Source organism: Euprymna scolopes, chromosome 36 (genome assembly GCF_053919585.1).
Source record: "Euprymna scolopes isolate OS-2025 chromosome 36, ASM5391958v1, whole genome shotgun sequence".
Classification (NCBI taxonomy): domain Eukaryota; kingdom Metazoa; phylum Mollusca; class Cephalopoda; order Sepiida; family Sepiolidae; genus Euprymna; species Euprymna scolopes.
The window spans coordinates 11,365,062-11,387,551 of record NC_136517.1 but is presented as its reverse complement, the minus strand read 5'-3'; the positions used below and the strand labels follow the sequence as shown (position 1 = coordinate 11,387,551).

The 22,490-nt window shown below is 35.7% G+C and overlaps 1 protein-coding gene across 1 annotated transcript in view; it reads left to right on the top strand.

Annotated features, from left to right (window-relative positions):
* The first annotated feature begins 6,803 nt into the window (after nt 1-6,803).
* Nucleotides 6,804-22,490, top strand: part of LOC145260335 (uncharacterized) — a 153,586-nt gene continuing 137,899 nt past the window's right edge. Inside the window, exon 1 of the mRNA XM_080118250.1 lies at nt 6,804-7,065. The gene's annotated coding sequence lies outside the window, so the exon portion shown is untranslated. The remainder of the gene's footprint in view (nt 7,066-22,490) is intronic.

Sequence of the window (22,490 nt, the reverse complement as noted above, 5' to 3'; positions counted from 1 at the left end):
AGAGCGATAGAGGAAAAGAGCTCGCTCAATTTTATGAAAGGAGACTTATCTGGACATTATAAAGCTCAACAAGTATCAATGGAGCTTATATATGAAGACAATAGGAGCTCCTCCTCCTACTAATCGCACTAATCTAAATTCCCCCATAATAATAAAAAAACAGCACATATAAACTTATGCAAGTAAAATAGTACTAACCTGTCAATCCAGAAATATTTATACATAATATTTAAATTCACTGAAATTTACTTTACAATAAGATCCTCCGACTTTCAGTCACTCAATACAGTCCCTCCCACCCCCGTCATCTACACAGACATATTCCCATCCATGCCGATTGGCGGTCAGCAAACACAGATCCAACCAACCCCACACGCCAGCGTAGAGTATCCTCTACTTCCCCCATCCAGCTAACCTTGTTGCCACTATTAACTTTATTCTTTCATCAGAAAAGAATACAAATGCCTGCGACTACTTCCAGAGAATGACGTCACAGTTTTTTAACCAAACCTGCATTCTGCCATTTCATACAGAAACGAGGAATAAAAAACTTATCGCACCAGCACAACTAATGAATACCAACTGAACTATATAAAAAGAAAAATCTGCAAGACAAACACGGATATTCAAACGGATTAGAGGTATGTCTACCCTCAACATATCTTTAAGATATCTAAGGATACAACAGAAATTACTTTTTTCTCGTTTAGAAGCAAACATGTATGTACTCTGTTGTTTTATGTCCTGCTCATTTATAACATAGAAAGCTGGTCTTACTGGTTGGGTATTCTCGTGACTTTATTGTTGACTATTACAGACCCTCTCCTGTAAAGAAATATTAAAAACCCCAGGATACTACTTTCCGAACTCTTTGTTTCTGCCGACAAACCCCATTGTATGTGTGTATGCGTGAGTGTATATATATATATATATATATATATATATATATATATATATATATATATATATATATATATATATGCGGCTAGTCTGTATGTGGCTAGTCTATGTGTGTATGTGTGAGTGTATATATATGTGGCTAGTCTATGTGTGTATGCGTGAGTGTATATATATGTGGCTAGTCTATGTGTGTATGCATGAGTGTATATATATGTGGTTAGTCTCCCTGAAGGAGTAAAAGCAAGACCTTGCAAAGGGCGAATGAACCCTTTTTCGGGGTCAACGGCCAACTAGCACCGTGTGTGTGTGTGTGTGTGTGTTGGGGTGGAGAGGGCTCCTGTAAGCCGTGGTGAAGGCAACCTTTCTAGGAGAAGCAAACCATAAAGCGGGAGCAGTACCCACATTAAGCTGGTCTGCAGTTTAACGTTGCTGGCTATCTCACTCTTGCTTGTTGCTGGACCTCAACATTTTGAACCAAGAGAGAGACTTAGCTGTCGTACAAAGCTAAGACTCTGTAGCATCATCTGTGTATAGATACCCCCTCAGGGATTTGTCTATAAAAATGGTTCTGTGGCGATGGAAGTCATTTTGGGGCTCATGTACTTTAAGTGTCTGAGGGAGTGGCACTCGTCTGACAAGACGTTGCAATCATCATCATATATATGCATATATCTTCTATCTTCTATCTTCTATAAATTCGTTTTTCTTTTGTGTGTATTGATATTCATATTAGGAACCCTCTTTTCTATTTATTTAAAAAGAAAATACAATTTTCTTATATATGGGTCATGGAATTGAATTCATCTGCAAAAGATCAAGCTAATTTACATATTCTTTTAAACATTAATTTTAATTAATTCCCTATTAGTTGCTTCGGTGTTTTAATGGGATAATCATCTTTAGTAAACTATTACCTGTAATTATATTCATGTAGATATTCTACATGATTTATACTTGCATAATATTAGTGAAAAAAGTTTATAGAAAACACAAAATTGTTTCCATGTATATTTATGTATACGTATATATTTTTGTTAAACAAATCTATCTATCTATCTATCTATATACATACATATATATATATATATATATATATATATATATATATATATATATATATATATATATATATATAAGTGAAAGTGTCTGTGTATCTGTTTTTATAAGTTTTATTTTTTTATCTTATCTTTTTATATATATATATATATATATATATATATATATATATATATATATATATATATATATATATATATAATTTTTTCCCTTCTTCCTTCTTTTTTTGTTCCTTTTACTTTACCCTTAAATATATTTCATGTGTTTTGGGTCTTGCCTTTATCTGTACCCCTTAATTTTACTCAAATTCTAGTTAGTATTACCATTATCATTATTATTACTATTATTATTAATACTATTATTATTGTTAACATTATTATTATTTTATTATTGTCGTCATTGCTATTATTATCGCTACTATCATCATCATTTTTATTGTCATTACTATCGTCGTTATTAATATTGTTATGGTTAATAGTAAAATTCCCCCTATTACTCCACCGCGCCAATCATCCATATCCAAAATTCTAATTTTGTCCTGTTATACACCCCCAAAGAATTTGCCACCCTATCTCTCTACCATTTCCTTATAAAAAAGAAAACATAGAAATACTGCCACATATTACCTAGCATATAGTATACTTTGAAATCCAATATTATAGCCTTATAACTACCCACCCAGACTCACCCCTTTCGCCTTAAATCACCACCATAATATCCCTCCCAAAAGTATACACTAATTCATAGTGTTGTTGTCATCTCGCTTGCATCTGTAAAAAAAATGCCCCTCCATAGATAATAGACACCTTACATGCCGTTAAATTAGAACCACCACACATCCAGTTAAGTCCCAACTTTAACCCTAAATCATATACTAAATACACTTAAGACTATGATAAAGACTTTATACACGTTTCTGCACTACACTATATATAATACGCTCCTGCTTTATTTAGAATTCGACCCCCCAACATCATCTATAATTTTAATTTGTTTTAATCTATTTCGTTCCTGATGAATCCCACGCTGGACGCCGCATCCCCATTATGCTACCTAGCATCTTCTCTACTTTTCTGATGAGAAGCATTAGGCTTCGAAATGCCTTGGCATAAAGAGTCCCTTCTATCCCCCAACTAATCGATTGTATTCCCTTATGAACCAATCTATATCCACCGATATATTGTTCTGTGTCTTCATTTCCAGCTCCTATTGTCTTCCTATATATATATATATATATATATATATATATATATATATATATATATATATATATATATATATATCTTGAGTTGAGCATATTGAGAAGTGAAACACGAATTACCATTAACATATAAGCGACGCTCTTTGTGTAAACAAATCGAGCGGGGGTATTTCAGACGATATCAAAAACATCGTTAAACTCACTACTCGTTCAAGCAGCCGCCAATAGCGTAATGGTTAGGAGCCTTGACTGCCGTACAAACGGTCGGGTTTCAATCCTGGCTTGAGGTAGTTGCCTGTCTAGCCGCACTGATGAGCTGTGAAACAGCGAAACAGTACTGTATGTGGATGACTATATATATATATATATATATATATATATATATATATATATATATATATATATATTGTGCAAAGTTTTGTTGAAAATTCAAAGACTCGCGTTTTCTTTTTTATAACCTTCGTTTATTTCCTGGATGTTTCCATTACAGCTGTTTCATTTATGAGTGACAATTTTACGATTTATGTTTCCGTAAAAATATCCTGTCCCCACCAACTTCTTCAGATGTTTATCCATTTTTAACATGCTGGACATCGTATTCGGGTAAAAAGATTTCCACAGCCATGCTTCCTCATTTCCTCCATCCTTTGGTCAATATATATATATATATATATATATATATATATATATATATATATATATATATATATATATATATAGTAGCAGAGGTCCCAGCACACATCCCTCATACTATTCCTTTTATTGCAACCTTACAGATTACGACTGTGTTTACTTTCAATCCAAACTAGTCCTTAGGCTCAAATATATTCATGTTTGCAATAGCCATTTTTTTTTTAAACTAAATCATTAATATTTTACAATGTTGCGGACATAGAGTTCACTGACATTGATAATGCACTTATCAAGTTCCGCATATTTGTTCCGAGTCTCCATTTCCTTGCTATTTACTCAGTGGTTTGCTAGAACGGCGAAATCTACGATCTAGCTGGGCTTTTCTTTCTTATTAACTATTATGACATATTGTCTTCTTACTTGTTTATCTGTTTTTATATCCATGTTCTACAGGATTTTGTGACTTTCGGTTTCAAGTATTGCTGCCGGTTTGTGCTTGTAACATTTGTCAGCGTGTTCAAAATGCAGTTGTCTGCATAATTCTCAGTGTATTGCCTTCCCTACTTGATCATGTCTATTCTTATTTTATTTTGGGGCGAGTTTGCTGTATTCATTTATTATGTGGTTTATTGTTTAGTCGCTTTGTCCACAGAGTCTGCATTTACTGTTTTCTTGCATTATATCGATCTTTGCTTTGATGTTATTTGTTCTAATCGCATTATCTTGTGCAGCTGTTATTAGGGATTCAGTTTCTTTGTTTATGTTTCCTTTTTATAGCCATGTCCAAGTTTTTTCATTAGTCTTATCTTTTGTCATCTTTATGAATCGTCCGTGTAGCTGTTTCTCTTCCCATTTAATATTATTCCCATTTATTATTATTATTATTATTATTATTATTATTATTATTATTATTATTAGTATTATTATTATTATTATTATTATTATTATTCCATATGTAACCAATTACCTTCAAGAAAGTTGCCATTTTTTGCGATTTGTTTTATCTAAATTTGAAAGGGCAAGCTAATTCACTTTATTACTTTTTTCCTACAATTTTTTAGTAGAATCAATTGAATAATGACATTAAACCTCACATTTTTTGGACATAGCTTTGCGTAATTGTTGTGTCCGGAGAAATAGTTAGCCAGAATAATGGAATATTTGAGTAATAAGTAGACAAGCTCATTGTAAGTTAAATACAATTTTTTCACGTCAGAAAATATTAATTATTTACAGAACGATATGCATGTGTGAGCCCAGTCGCCATATTGTTCACCCTCTCTCTTGGAACTTTCCAATCTTTTCCTTAGAATCTATAAAAGGGTAATAACTCTTACTTTCTTTATTAGTTATTTCTCCTTTTGATCGCTATAACAGTTATAAAAACAAGCTGCATTTATTTATGGCCGAATAGTTGGAAGCGTCAAATGTCAATTAGGATGTCGTTTTGATTTCGCCTTGAAGCACTTGCCTGTCTAGCCACACTGAAAAACTGTCTGTGAATGACAGTGCTCAATATGTGAGTAAGGCTTAGTAATAATATGGAAATATGTTTATGGCAAATAAGCTACACCAAAAATGTTCATGTTTCATTCCTGGAGGAATTCATTAGGCTAAATGTGTGGATGTATTGTTTATCATTGTTTTTATATCTAACTAGCGTTTACTAGAGCTAAGCAGATATGTTTGAATTTTTTTCCTTTTCGATCTCTTATATTCATTGTTTGGTAGGAGTTTTAGTGCTTCCCACTTTTAAGTGGACGAAATTTACCGGTAACCTTACTCCAACACGTGAGAACCAAATTCGCTTTTTTTTTTTTTCGCCGACATTTTAGCCAGTCATCATCACCGTTGGATTGACTACGCTCAATTTCAGCATTCTTGACTTCTGGTTGTGCGATGGAGACATCGGCTTAGACCTTATGTCCTCCCTCCTCACCTTCGCGTTATGGGTTCGAGCTTATCTGCCTACTACCACTATTTTCAGCATCTCTCTTCACCCAAACTGCCTACTGTTGTTTTGATTGCCCCCTCCCCGCTACTACCACTTTTTATTCTCCTCCCACCCATCCCGGGTTCTTTACTACACCTCCACACACTCAGACAATGCCGGGTACCCCCGCTAGTTTAAAATAAAGTAAAGTTAAACGTTGTCTTTGATGCTTATGGATGTTCGTGATAGTATTGTGAAAAGAAAAAAAACAACTAATGCATAATTGATAGCATCATCGGAAGTTCTATTTGATCTTGATATAGATTTTTGTTTACAATTGCAATTTCTACTGCAGAGACAGCCAAACTTATTTATTTCTCCCCCACGGTGTGATGAAGTGACACAAGGGCCCGAAAGTGGGATTTGAGAAGCCAGCACTCTAGAAGAAGAGCACTCATGCCTACTAAACAATGCCTGAGCAACCCTATTGCCATTTCCCAGTAGGAGAACCTCAGGCAATTAATAAACTAATCCCTGCTCAAAGAGAGAAGGCAAAGCCTAGGAGTGTAGATCCCCTAGAACTGTACAAGACCAAAGCTATACCTCAGCCAACAAGGAAAGATTATCTAAACAATGACCTATACTCTGTTGGCTTTGGTGCTGAGTGGAATTTTTTATTTCCTTTCCATGGTGAAAATATGTGACACAAGGTTCGGAAAGTGTGATTGAAGAACTAACACCTCCAAAAAGGAACATTCTGGCTGGCAAAAAATGCCTAGGCAGCCCTGTCAGCACTCCCCGTTAGATATGCAACAGGTGATTAGTAATAAACCACTTCAAAGCCTAAGAGTGTTGACCCCCTAGAACTGCACAAGATCAAAGCCAAACCTCAGCCCACAGGGAAAAGGCATCTGAAAAATGGATAATACAGTGTTGGCTTTGAGGGTGGCAGAAGCCTATGGCTGAGACAGTCAGGTACGCAACAAATATATAATAGATATATGACGGGTACTATTCGGGTGAGTATATAAGGGGTGGGCGGCGTTTATTATCGACGGCACTGTAAATCCTACCTGCTTCAGTCGTATTAAGATCGTCGGGCCAGTCAAGGGTGACATATTTGTGTCCTTATTCACCATTGTTCCTCCAAAGTGTTTTAGCTTTACTTCAAGTGTCACATAGCAACACAATAACAAAGACGCGATTGGTATTAGCAAAGTAAAAATCACAGGTCCTCATGTCAGCACAAGAAACAGCGTTGGTTTGACTGATTGTATTTGACGGAACAACGAGTGGTCTGTGAGAAAGAAAGGAAGTTATTTGCCATGCTATGCTCATTAAGGTAATGAAAAAAAAAATCATTATCATTATTATTGCTTTTTTTATTTCACAGACAAAAATCGGCATGATAATATTTAGAACATGAGTGACAACAAGTCGCTTTAACATTCCAGCATACACATAGTGTGTTAGTGTGTGTTAATGTGTGTGTGTTAGTGTGTGTGTGTATGTGTGTTAGTGTGTGCGTGTGTGTTGGAATAAGAATGGGGTACTTAACAGAGAAGCCAACAAACGAATAAAAGGGTAAAAAATTCAACTACGTAACAAATAAATGTTACCAAAGGCAAGATAAGTTACTCTTCTACCTACCTGGATAAGTTTTGTGTCTTTTAACGCATTTTGAAGCTTTTATTCGGTTCGAAAAAGAACTAGTGTCGAATTGGTAAGTTAAACTGATAACAACATGGCACACTCCGAACATGCTGTCTTCGGCTGAAAACTGGAAAATAAAAATACTAATAGAAATCACCCAATAAGTGTCACCCTGACACTGACTGGGTGATTTCTATTAGTATTTTGTTTATTTTTAGACTTTTGAGATATTATTGATTATCCCAGGACAGCATGTTCAGAGTCGGCCATGTTGTTATTGGTTAAACTTATGAACTAATTACTAGTTCTTTTTTTTAACTGAATAAAAGCTTCAAAATACGTTAAAAGACACAAAACTTATCCAGGTAGGTAGAAGAGTAACTTATATTGTCTTTGGTAACATTTATTTGTTGTATATTTGAATTTCTGACTCTTCTTTTCGTTTGTTGGCTTCTTTGCTAAATACCCTAAGAATAATATTGAGAGCTTTGTATTTATCATTTAACTCATTCAGACATGTGTGTATTATATGTGTCTGTAGATTTTATAGGTGTGTGGTTTTTGTCTTGTTTTGATTATTTTATGGCATATCAACCCTTTTTAAGTTACTGTATTATTCAAAACAAAATTCTGTTCAAACGATTCGCTGATGGGTTCAATTTGTCTGATTTATGACACATCAACTCTTTGGAGGGATTATTTAATGCGCATGTAAAATACCTATTGTAAATTTTTAATTGCATGCGATTCTTTGAACACGTTACTGCATTCACTTAAGATGTGGTTTACTATTTCGTTTCTTTATCTACAGTGTCTACATTTACTGATTTTACAAGTCTTGTATATGCTGTTATTTATGTAAGTGGCTGACTCTAACGCAATTCTCTACCTGTATAAGAGCCAGATACGTTCTTAGATAAAGTACTGCTATTATATCTGGAGGTGCTGTATGGAGCAATTTTTCCTAGAGAATACAAAATCGACTCTACAATCTAACGGGGATGCGTTCTTCTCGTCCATAGAGCGCCTTTCAAACAGAAAAAAAATGTTGTCAACCTCTCTCTCTACTGTATCATTACGTTTATAGTATGTGTTCGACTGAGCTCCAACACCTGATACCTCTCTCTGTAAAACATACATGGCATGAATTTGTCTTTTCTCAACAGCAGCAAAGAAATTTTTTTTCTATTACTCTCCTTACTCCAAACCAAAAAAAGTTCCATGTACAAAGTTCTTTTCCTAAAACGTCCTGCCTACGGAACAGGATACTAGGAGTTTGCTTCCCAGCGGACTACATCATAGTTGTCTTCAAGTCAACTGTGAACAAGCATTTGTTGAACCATTTCCTTGGGTAATTCAATTCCTCTTAAGTAATCTTCTCTCCCATGCAACCTGTCGATTCCAGTTATGGTTAAACTGATGATCTCTTTAATTCTTATTCTCGAGGGATCCTGGGCCTTACTAAATAAGATTCACCCACTAGTACCGATAAAATATTATAGTCATCCACAAAGTTCATACAACATCACTAGTTTGATAGACTTGAACTGTGTTATAAAATTAGTCAACACTAGTGCACTTTAACTAACCGGGAGTATTTTTTTGTTTTCATTTTTGGAAGAGTACTATTAGGGAAAAGGGGAGACAATTCAAATTTTAAATAATTTTTTTTAGTTTAAAATTTATATATTTTGAAATACAGAATCTTACATTTTATTTTTAAATTAAAAAAATAATTTATTTTAAAGTTGTGTTGCTCACATGGTAAATTAAATTTTTTTTTTTTAATTCAACAAATGCTTCGTTATTTACTGTTTTTTGTTGTGTTACTTAGTTACTGTACTGAACTTGTTTTGAATTGTCAGAAAAGTTTTTTAAGTCATTAAAATTTGGATTGTCTCCCCTTTTTCTTTACTAATACTCTCCTGAAGATGAAAACAAAAAATACTTCCGGTTAGTCAACGTTCACTAATGCCAATTAGTCAATGATGTCCAAACAATAATAAGACTGCACACATAATAGTTATCAGTGTTAAAAAATTAATGACAGAAACAACTCTTTTTAATTCAATTTATTTATTAATAACTAGTCGAAAAGAAAAAGGTGGTGAAATCTCTATCTCCACTATGATATGAAAAGAACTTTGTGTGTGTGAATTTGTTCCCTATGGACTCGAAAACGACTGGGCTGATTTTTATGAAATTTCACACAAATGTACTTTATGTGCCTGGTAGTGTTCTTAGGTTTTGTATCGGAATGTCTTTAATAAGTATCGATAATTGAAATAATCTGATCAAATAAGAAACAGGTGATTTTGACCAAAGTTAATACTTTACACAGCTTAACATCAAATGCATTTGAGAAGTTTTATTACCACACAAGCCGAAAGGCCCGATATATAAAATCAACAGAAGATTCTTTGATATGACAGGGTTGCGTTCAAAATTAATTTTTCTGTTCAAAGCACAACTGAACCATGACACTTGACTTTTTTATTTTAAACTAAAATTCAAGCCATTATCACCGCACGAGCAGTAAGGCCATGCATATAAAATCAACAGTAGGTTCTTTAGTATAACAGGGGCACATTCGAAATAAATGTTTCTGTTTAGAGCACAATTGAAGCATGATACTTGATTTTTTCATTTTACACTTTAATTTAATCCATTATATATAAAAAATAATTTTATAAAATCAGCAGTGCGATGTTGTTTATAATGTATTATGGACTAATTGACTTCCTGGAGGCATATGAAGCTTCCTCGAGGTGCACCACGATGCGTCTCTGACTAGAGCAGGCATTCAATCGATTTAATTGAAAAATGAGCGATTTCACTCATTTCACTGATGACAATAAAAATGCGGGAGTGTGAAACATTAGTTCATCCTCATTAAACCCCGGGCAAGGTTGGGTCTCCCTGTTAGTTACCTATAAGAGTGGCAGAATCATCATTTTCGTGGCTCTTCTTATTTCAGCCAACAGAATACAACAGATCAAACGCAGGTAAATATGTGGCACAATGATAAAAAGTCATTTTGGAGGAGCCCCAGCTTCCCACATTTGAGGACATTGTGTTCGATTTACCTTGTACTCGAATGGAGACAAGTATATTTTAACATGTGCTATTAAAAACATGTCGGAGACAGCAATTTTTGCCTTGTTTCAAATTGACAGATTGTTTATAAAATTGGTTGCCGGAGGTTACGATTGAAAGGTCGAAGGCAGTGAACCCATTGAACTTATCATCCGAGATATATTGAGCTGAAAATACTGCTGGTGACTGTATTCTTTCTTCCTGTTCTTTTCTTATTGATAAGTATTACTGTCTCGCTCTCTCTCCATTCTATCTTTATCTCATTCCCTTTCGTTTCAACGGGGGAAAAATTTGTAATTCAGATGGTAGCTGAGTGCCGTATGAAGCGGGTCGCAAAAAAGTTTGGAAGTGCGACTTGCTGAGGATAGTCGCAACCAATATCTCGAGCTCTTAAAATGCTCCTTCAAACTTTTATATATATATATATATATATATATATATATATATATATATATATATATATATATATATGAGTATTCATAGTCTGTCTAAGACTGAAGGAGCCTACTTTATATATATATATACATACATACATAAACATTTTCACGATTAATAGTAACTTTTATATTCTTATCTCTTATTTTTAAAATTTTCATTTTTCTCCCTTTTTCATTTACAAATCTGTTTATGTTTTAGGTAGCACTTGCTACCTGGTGACCCCTCCATTCTCTTGATGTTTCGTTTATTTCCAATTTTATTATTCATGCACGTTTCGTATGTATCCTACATTTCACTCGTTCGCTATAAAGCAACGCACATGCATACACAATGCCACGCTGCCAAACACTTACATATGTATATCACTTATACACACATATTCACACTATAAATATAATGACTTAGACATTTCTTTGTGATTATTTACTGAACTTTCTTTACCAAACACTATGAGCATTTAATTATATGAAAATAACTTTTATATTCTTATCTCTTATATACAAATGTTTTGTTATAAAATTTATTTTTCTCCATTTTTTATTTACAAAATATTTATGTTTTTTAGGTGGCACTTGCTATCTGGTGACCTTTTTTTATTCTCTTAAAGTTTCATTTTATTTCCATTTTATTATGCTCGCATGTTCCGTATATATCCTACATTTCACTTCGCTATGAAACAACGTTTATACCAAATTCATATCAAATGCAGATGCGCGGTGCTTAGCAATACACAAAGACGCTAGCGTCGTCCAAAATAACCTCTACCAAGGCGAGGGACCACGCCACGTGTCTTTTTGCACATATAGAACATAATCTCAGCATCGATTTTCCAAACATCCTCTATATGTTTTATATATATGTTGTTGTTCTTTTCGACGCAGCAGATATACTTTCTTTCGTTCCGTCAATATTTTTTTAAGTCTAATACGAATGTTTGATAAAAAGTAAAAGGCATTATACGTCCCCCCCTCTCTTTCTCTCTCTCTCTCTCTCTCTGTCTGTCTGTCTCTCTCACCCTCTCTCTCTCTCTCTCTCTATATATATATATATATATATTTATCTCATTCTCTCTCTATCCGATTCCTTCTCTTCTCTCTCTCTCTCTGGTCTCTCCCCACCCTCTCTCTTTCTCTCTCTCTCTCTCTCTCTTCGGCCTCACTCTCTCTCTTCGGCCTCTCTCTCCCTCTCTCTCTTCGGTCTCTCTCTTTCTCCTCTCTCTCTCTCTCTCTCTCTCTCTCTCTCTCTCTCTCTCCCTCTCTCTCTCTCTCTGGTCTCTCCCCCCCTCTCTCTCTCTCTTCGGCCTCACTCTCTCTCTCTCTTCGGCCTCTCTCTCTCTCTCTCTCTCTCTCTCTCTCCCCGCCTCTCTCTCTCTTCGGCCTCACTCTCTCTCTCTCTTCGGCCTCTCTCTCTCTCTCTCTCTCTCTCTCTCTCTCTTTCTTTTTTAACAACCCATATAAATAAATGGAGACGTATGTTAATGACTTGGATTTGGCCTAAATAAATGAAGTCGTTTTTATTTATGTCTTTTGTCGAGAAAACTGATATATATTACTTGACTGAATTTTAAAATCTGAAGCATATGAATTATACATTAAGAGCGAAAGACTATAAATTACGATCTTTTCTACATTTCTATTATATAAGTATATATACATTTATTTTACTGTTGGGTATGTTAAAAATAAATAAGTATTTCTTTTTCAAGTCCAGAAATGAAAAAATAAAATAACGTGCAAATAAACAAGCTCTATTTATTTACATAAAACTTATTCACGAATAATCAATTAACGAAAGAGTGATCCACCATTTTCAGTGTCGCTAAATGTAGTGGACTCGGAAAAGGTGAAAGTAGGAAAACACGACGACTGGTGAGAATACGAAGAACATTTATATCCAGAACAGGGTTAGTGATACAGGAAGATTAGTAAGTCCGTAGGGAGTCGTCTCTGTACGACACCCGGATAGCTCTCATTGAGCGATCCATACTTGCTGCTTATATAGCTAATGGATAAGTCCATCTTAGTGATTATAAGGCTGTGTATGTCCCCACAACAGTAAATAAGACCGCTTTCCTGAGAAAATTATTCTACTTAATATTATGATAAAAAAATAATTTAAAGAAAATAGTCGTGCAATATTCAACCAATGAGAGCTGACGGTCATGTGTTGAATGGAGATAAATGATATGAGAATGATATGATGGATATATAATGAGTCTTAAAGATATTTGATGAGGCCAGTAGAAGATTAAATCTGGACAGTATACAGGTGTGTGTGTGTGTGTGTGTGTGTGTGTGTGTGTGTGTGTGTGTGTGTGTGTGTGTGTGTGTGTGTGCAGAACAGGAAACTCCGTTGGTTTGGTCATATTGTAATAAAATGGGTGAGGGTGCTTGGTTGAGTAGATATAGAGCAGTTAAAGTAGTAAAGTCCATTGGCAAGGGAACGTCAACGAAAAAAATAGGAAGAATGGTTGATTTGAGATCAGGAGGAATAAATAAGATATCAAAGTGGCAATGTGCCTTGTTTGGGGTGAAAATGTAATAAAAAAAAAGACTTGGACAAAGATTTGATATTGTATCATGCAAACTTAAACGTTGCTAATAAAACGATAAATACTACAAATTAATGTGTATGTGCAAGTGTGTATGCGTGTGAGGGAAGTGTACGTGCATGTGTGTGACTGAGTGTGTAAGTGTGATGTGGACGTGTGTGTGTGCGTATGTCTGAGTGTGTGTACATGTGGCTGTCTGAGTGTGTGTCAAGGATATAAGTATGAGTGTATGTGTATGAAATTATATGTGCATGCGTGCGTGTGTGTATGTGGTATCTGTAGGAGTGTAAATGTGTACGTGTGAGAGTGTGAGTGTGTTTGAATGTGGTATGTGTATGCGTGAGAGTATGTGTTTGAGTGTATGTGTGTGTGTGCGTGTGGGGTTGTAAATGTGTGCGTGAGTGTGTGTGCTAAACAATTCTCAGTGTTGCCTCATGTCAAATAGAAATGTGATCTTCGTCAATTTTATGCCCTGCTCATTTAAAACAAAAACGGGGTGGGCATACGTTCCTCCCTCTTCACTTATCTTCATCTGATGTATTTATTGTGTTACTTTTTCCGTCTGATTCGCATAACATGACGACTTTTTCAAAATATTTCTTGAGAAGCGAACGCATCCAAGAAATTCGAAATGCGTCGTTCTGACAGAAATAGAGATTGGCTTCCATTTGGATTTCTCTGATTAAATTATTATTATCATTAACTAGCGGGACATCATGGAATTTCCATGGTGTTTTCTACATCAACCTGTATCATTAATAACAATATTCATTTTGAAATTATTGTTGCATAAGTGATGGACAACACATATCGGATCCGGACAAAACCAGATGTAAATCGGATTGCTGACGATGACGGCAACTCTGCATTCCGATCGAAGGATCGAGATCAGAAAACAATGAGAAAAACATTTCGTTCTGAATCGGTGAAAAATCGGCTAAAAGTGCGAAACATAATATAGGGTGTCCAAAAAGTCATTGAACTTAAATAGATTCATTATTTTTGATGATATATTTCTGTAATTTTAACACAATCTGACTATGACATTGGGAAACTTTTTATGAAAAATAATGTCTTTTAAATGTTGCATATTTTCAGCTTCGAATAGTTGTACTCTTTCCAAAACATTATTCATGACAGATTGCAGAATCTCTGGATTGCGATTTAAGTCTCTTATTTCGTTCCTGATGTTTTCCCTCAATTCTTGTAGGGTTTGGGATTTGTTTCAAATTGTGTTGTGACTTGGTCTATCTCTTACATGAAAATGCCGTCGATAAACTCTTTGAGTCAAAACAATTGACCTCTGATTTTGGTAAAACAATTGCACAACGTTTGTACGTTGTTCAATGCTATACTTATCCAGAATTAATTTCCAAAATATTATCTGTAAAATATCTGAAATAGTGAAAAAATAATCATTAATAGTAAAATGACAAAGATTTAAAACTCTTCAGCGACCATTTGGACACCCTGTAGAATAGAAGCAGAATGTCAAAATAAGTGAACAGTAATTCCAACTAACGGAATTTTAAATATAAAAACATAAAAAAATATAAGTCAAAACAAAGTCAGTCAGAGAGAGAGAGAGAGAGAGAGAGAGAGGGGGGCCGACACACTTCAGTTGTTGTTAATCGACCAACCACACACCACCCCCATATCAACCAAAACTCTCTCCTGTCATAGTGGACTATAAAATAAATAAAACTTTGTTGATTTTACAAGTTATTGTTTTATTACAGAGTGTATATACTATGACAAGCATTTTGTAAAAATGCGTCTATAAAATATATAGACAATATAACATAATGAAACAATAAATATTCTCCGTGTTTTTGCCGTAAACATAATTGTCAGCTAAATATTCTTGAAATCAAATAAAAACGAATTTCATTTTTTAAACTTATTTAACCGCAACCTAAAAATTAATTATACTTACAAAGGAAGTAACACGGTTACGCGACGGGACTGAGAGGACTTAATGAATAGAGAGTGAACTTCTTTGTTATTTTCTTTGTGTGATTACGTATTTGAGAGAAGTAGCTTCATTGAAATAAATGTAAATTTGTACTCTTTTTGTCGACGGGATTATTTGATTTTGGAACAATATATTTTAAAATTGGAAAAAGTTGCAATTGTTTATCCTAACGACGTTCTATTAAAAAAAAAATCATGCAAATCTATAAGTGTATATTTTTGCTAAGCTCAGATAATTTTATAATAGTAAAAGAACTACAGATACAATACACACAGCAAAATATATTGTTTGGAACTATTAAAATTATTTTAATGTTGTTAATAATGTTTACCCATTCATTTATTTGCTTATGTTTGAATTCATGTTTTGAAATATGACGTAAATCATAAACCTATAACGGTAAATGGATGATGATGATGATGATGATGATGATGATGATGATGATGATGATGATGATGATTAGTATGTTGTAAAGTTTTTGAAAGTAGTAAAAAGAGAACTTAAATAAGTACCAACTTTTCTGATCTACGTTTTAAAACTACGAGTGTAAATTGAACCAATTCGTTTATATAAAAACATGTCGGCAAAAGCTTAAAAAGAATGATTTTATTTTTCTCTCTATCTGCTCACTCAGTATTTTTCTAGGAGATTAGACACAAGGACAGGTTTGGATTAGATGAAAGTGCCCATGTGGGACAAACTAGATTCGAACCTCGCACTTATATATATATATATATATATATATATATATATATATATATATATATATATATATATATATATATATATATATATATATATATATCCTGGGGTGAAAATCCAATGGAAACAGTAATGTAAATTTATTATGGGCTCAATAAAGAAGTAAAAAATTATATACCGCTCTATTAACATATCGAGCACTTTTATCGATTTTTTTTAACCTTATTTCCCTTGAAAAGATATATATATATATATATATATATATATATATATATATATATATTCCAACATACTACACTACATTAAAAAAATAATAGACGCCCACTCAATTTCAGTTACATTCAAAATAGCGCCCGGAATCTATTCCAAGTACAAATCGGAATACTTGATTTTCACGATTGCATCCATCTATTGATAATACTTCCAATCATTCCTCAGAATGCTTGCATAAGTTAACAAACACCTCAGATTTGCGCGAGCCTTTTCTAGTCTCACACAAAAACACGCGTTCACATTTCAAGCTATATTACTTGCCATATACATACGTGCACACAAACATACGCGCCCACGTCCACACACGTACATATATTCACGTTCGCGCACATACACTCGCATTCACGTGTATACACACACGCTAACGTATGCACATGTACACACACAGATGGACGACGTCACTTCCCTTTCAAAGGAAATCCACACAGTCGCAAAAGACCACCGGAAACAATTATAAAAGCAAGAGACAAGCCTTTTCCAGCTCTTTTCGATTCAGCTCTCGAGCTGAACGGTCGTCAAACCATTCGCCCCCTTGCGGGGCGCCCGTGCGCGTCACGTCCCCTGCTACTATGTAGGGGACACGAGCTAACAGACAGCATGTACACTTTATATGCTTTCTCTCTCCATGGCCTAGATTGACTTTTTCTCATTTTTCTCATTCTCTCTCTCTCTCTCTCTCTCTCTCTCTCTCTCTCTCTCTCTCTCTCTCTCTCTCTCTCTCTCTCTCTCTCTCTCTCTCTCTCTCTATACTACAATACACTTTCCTCCTCACCAGCTAACAGCGAGAGACGCACACCAAACTGGATTGACTTTCTTCCTTTCTCTCTCTACAACAATAGACTTTCCTCCTCACCAGTAAACAGCGAGAGACGAACGCGGACATGAACACGTGTTGTGCCCTTTTCTTTCACTTGTTTCATCACAAAATAAATTCTAGTTCGTTTAATTCAAGTAAACGCGTTGTTCATTCCTTCCTCAAAGCAATACATTTTTCCTTTCCCAATTCAAATCATTTATCCCATTTCTCATATATACGACTGGGGGATATATAATATATCCACCAGTCCACTACAGATTCTATTCAAAATGACGTCTTCCTGTGACTATTACAATCAGTGTAAGTAATTGATCCTCAAACGTTTCGTATGTCTTTCGTTTCTATTTACTTTTTATCCTGTTTATAATATTTTGACTGCAAAAATTCCCCTCTGGGCTAAATTACGGTAGGTTTGCAATAATAGATGCCACATACTCATTATTATGTCAAAACTCATGTAACTTTTGAACGCCGTTACATACATATTTATTTGTTATAATCAAATCATATCTTACTTCCTACGAGCGACATAACCACGATTGCCAAGATCTATAGACGAAGTACTTCGTATTTTCCACTCTACCTTAAAAGTCTCCCCACTCTCCCAGTTCACACTGGGTAAATATATAACCATTATAACTATATTGACCTGATACCCTCATTAACTGGATTAAACACTCATACTCATACAACTACCATTACATTTCACTATTCGAAAATAATGATTTCTCCCACGTAACATTCTGCCTATTCTCATTGGCTGTGACCATGACATACTATTATTCCGGATTCTACACAATCATACAAAAAACGAACCCGTCAGCCCTTAATTGATAAGGCCACGCAATCGCCACGCATGGTTTTAAATCATTTATACTTTCCTATCGTCGCTTTTCCTCTACTTTACAATCTACTGTTTACAAAAATTAACCATAACATTAAACTTAGAATCACACTAACAAAATAGTCGTAACATTCGTATAAATAAGTTAGCACAGCTAGTTCAGAGGATATTTACATCTACTGCACATATGCTGGCGTCGTAAATTATGCCATTTCACGTTATTTGCATTAACATTATTTACATATTTTTACACTAAAAAAATTATGAATGATTTTCGACACTGCTCAGAAATTAACTTTTTTAAGGCAATTTTTTTACCTTAGCGCCAACTACATCATTTTCTTTAAACTAATGACTTCTATACTATGACTCTGCTGAATAATACAATCTATTTTAACTTTGGCGGAGACAAGTAGTTTTCGAGATATAATAGCATGCATTATGCACTGTAATTAACTATTCTACACACACACACACATGATAAAAAATGTACTTCTTTCCACAAGACATTGCCACCCACCCCCACTTCTTTTTCTTTTTTTTTTTTTTTGGTTTATGGTCTTTGTGGGTGGGTATGCTGACAATATGTGTCAAGGTTGAACTTGAGGCAAATACTTGGACAGTCTCCTCACTCATAAAATGGGGTGTCTATTTCGAAAGTCGTTCTTACCATGGCGAGGTTGGTCCTGTATATTTCATACGACGTTCTTAACATGAGAAGGTTAGGGGTGTTTATTCCAAAACCCATTCTTAACATTAGGACGTTAGGGATTGGCCACCACCAAGAACTGTAGTTTATTTTTTTTACGAGGAGGGCGCATGCTTCCACCACGCAATGCCGGTTAACAGGTCCTTCTAGTTAATCACAAAACACTGCCACACATCGTACGTTTTCCATAACTAATAGGTAATTGTTAACGAAATTAGAGCGATTTCTTACTCAACATTTACTTAGTTAATGTTTACGAAAGTCGATTGATTTTTTCCTAATATTTTCATAAACACGCAAACGTTATGCGATCTTTAATTTCAAAATACTTAAAATAAAAGCAAGAGAACATTATTAGTTCCTAAGTGTTTGTCTTTAAAATAACTACACATACATGTAGCAGAAAAATTTAAAAAAACACATGGGGCAACGGACTTCAAAGTAGATATTAATAAGTCTTTTTCACTTTTTTTTTTTTAATGGAGAGTAGAATGTGGATGTGTTATCGGCAGCTCCAGTAACTCTCACTTCTCCTTTTTTGTCCTTCAGTCCTCATTTTCAATGAGTGATTTTTCTGACAAAGGGTGAAGAAAAAGCTGCTTTCCAGGTCGGTAGTACTTTGTGAACAGTAGCCTGAGATGTCGGAAAATTTCTGTTTCTATGTCTATCCTTGTGGTCATGTCACTAGTAAGGGTGCTGGAGGTAAACGTTTCATCTAGGCTGACGTTATCCGCATGATAGTCAGGGGCCCGAACCTTGGATTAACCACTAAGGAGGTTGTCCTATCAGCAGATGCAAAGTACCGGGGCTGCTGTATTGCCATTTGGTGAATGGATTCTGGATCCATACAGTAGTTTCTGGTAGGGCCTCTCGATGCCATACTAGTGGGTAATTGTTACGGCTTTACCTTATCATGTGCTACAAAAAAAATATTCTCGTCTTTTTCTCTCTTACTTTCCCTCTCTGTCCTGCTCCAACCAAGTCTATCGACCTGCTCCACAAATCCAAAAATCTCAACATGACAAATCTCAACAAAGAAACACGAATAAACCCAGAACCACATCCTCCAACTTAGACCCCTACTACCAGGTCTCCTTCTCCAACATCAGGGGTCTACGTTCCAACCTTCCAGAGGTTGAAACACAATTACAGAAGACGAAACCGGACATATTCTTTCTAAGTGAAACTGGCATAGGGCCAACCACTTCCCTAGACGAATTCATAATTAAAGGATACTCTAACATCTAAATCTGACCCTTAAGATCGCCATGTGCATGGAATATGTGCCTACATTAAAGATGGCTTTCCATGTGGTAGGGATATCTCCAGAGAAGACCCTAATTTACCTTATATGTGTTTCTGGGTTGCATTAGCTTACACCACTGCATTTATATTTGCCCTCTGTCGCCCCACAACAGTGGGGTTACTATCTTTAAGAGCATATCTGAGAAAATTGACCACACCCTGTCTGCTCATCCTTCAGCTAACATTCACATTTGCGGCAACTTCAATGTCCATAATGTGGAATGGCTGACCCACTCAAATAAAACCGATGATGAGGGGAGGCTCTGTCATGATTTTGCCACTGCCTATGACCTCACTCAGATTGTTCGCGAGCCCACCTGTGTGCCCGATACTACCAGTCAGTATTCAAGCCTTCAAGACCTTTTCCTCACAACTTCCCCTGAGCTATGTTCATGTTCCGTTCTATCTCCTCCAGTATCCTCTGACCACTCTGTTGTAGCAGTTAAGACAAAAATGAAATGTAATAAGTCTTCAGACGTACCTCTCTACTGTACTGTATATCGATACTCTATGGCTGACTGGGATAGCTTCCGTACATTCATATCTGATCTACCTTTGCATTCCATGTTTAAAAAGGATGTGTCCTCTATAGTATCAGACCTGACTGAATGGTTAATTGTAGGTATAGACCGATTCATACCATCCAAAAAATTCCAACAAAAACCTAACAGCCAGCCATGGTTCTCCCCAGAATGTGCTTCTGCCATTGCGTACAGAAATCATAGCTACCAACGTAATAGATGTACTGAGACTAAAGCTGCTTTCAGGACTGCCAGCAACCACTGTAAAAGAGTTATAAAAAATGCAAGAGAGCTATATGCTCAGTCCGTTAAATCCAAAGTAGCTGATCAGCGGCTTGGTTCCCACCAGTTTTGGCAAATAGCAAACAGGATCCTGAACATCCTGAGGTCATCTTGTCAGCACCAGACAAGACCAGACTATTTGCAAAGAACTTTGCAGCTAATTCTACCCTATGCGACGAAGGCCATCAACTCTCTGTATTTCCTCCTATAACAGACAACATGCTATGCAACATACAAATATCTGTACGTGAGGTCGCAAAGCTAATTAAGAACCTTGATTCCAGTAAAGCAACTGGCCCTGACGGCATTTCAATTATAGTGCTGAAAAAGCTCAAATCAGAACTTGCCCCCATACTTACAAAACTGTTTAAGCGTTGCCTTAAGGAGAAGTGCTTTCCAACACCCTGGAAAACCTCATCAGTATGCCCTGTATTTAAGAATTCAGGTGAAAAGTCTTCTCCCTCTCAGTACAGACCAATGTCTCCTGTGGGAAAGTTGTTAGAATCCATATTAAATAAAGAAGTAGTCAACCACCTCAACAGAAACAACATTCTTAGTGACATGCAATATGGTTTCCACTCCGCAAGATCTACAGCAGATGTGCTAATAGTTATATCTCATAGGATTAGTGAATCTCTTGACAAAGGCTTCCTTTCCAAGGCAATTGCTCTTGACATATCGAAGGCCTTCGATAAGGTACGGCATAAGGGCCTACTTCACAAGATTTCCAGCTACAGTATTACTGGAAATGTTTTCTCAATGATTAAATTATTTCTCTCCGATAGGTTCATAAGAGTAGTGGTTGATGGGCAGAAATCAGAGGCCCACAGTGTTAATGCTGGAGTCTCTCAGGGGTCCATCCTGGGCCCAACTCTCTTCCTGATCTATATCAATGATCTCCCAAAACACATGCTTAAATCATTCATTGACATCTATGCTGATGACATGACCATCTATGGCAACACATCAAAGGCTGTAAATGACAAAGTTCTCTCTAATTCTCTCTCCTCTGATCTTGAGCGTGTGGTACAGTGGGGGGGGGAGGTGGCTGGTCACTTTTAATGCATTCAAAACCAAACTTCTATCTTTACATCATCAACGCTCTGATCCCCATCTGGCATCAATTCAAATGAATGGCTCTCATCTTCGGGAGGCTCCATGTTTTGACAAGCTTCTGGGTTTGACCTTTACTGCTGATCTGAAATGGAACACGTACATCAGGTCTGTTGCCAAGGACGCTGGGAAAATGGTGGGATCCTTCTACTGTTCCAGAAGATATCTCACTACTGATGCAATTCTCTATCTGTATAAAGCCAAGTACGTCTAAGAATGGAGTACTACTGCCACATCTGGCTGAAACTACTGTCAATAATTTTCCCCACTCTTTATCTGTGCCTAAATCAAAACGTAGATTCCATGAGCAGAGCGTCTTTCTCAGAAGTGCACGACTATGGAACTCTCTTCCATTTGCCTGTTTCCCACCTGACTACATCTTGGATGTCTTCAAGTCCAACATAAACAAATTCCTGACAAACCGCCCCCTTAAGTAAGACACTATATCAAATCTCCAATACTAATGATTACTACAATACTATCTCATT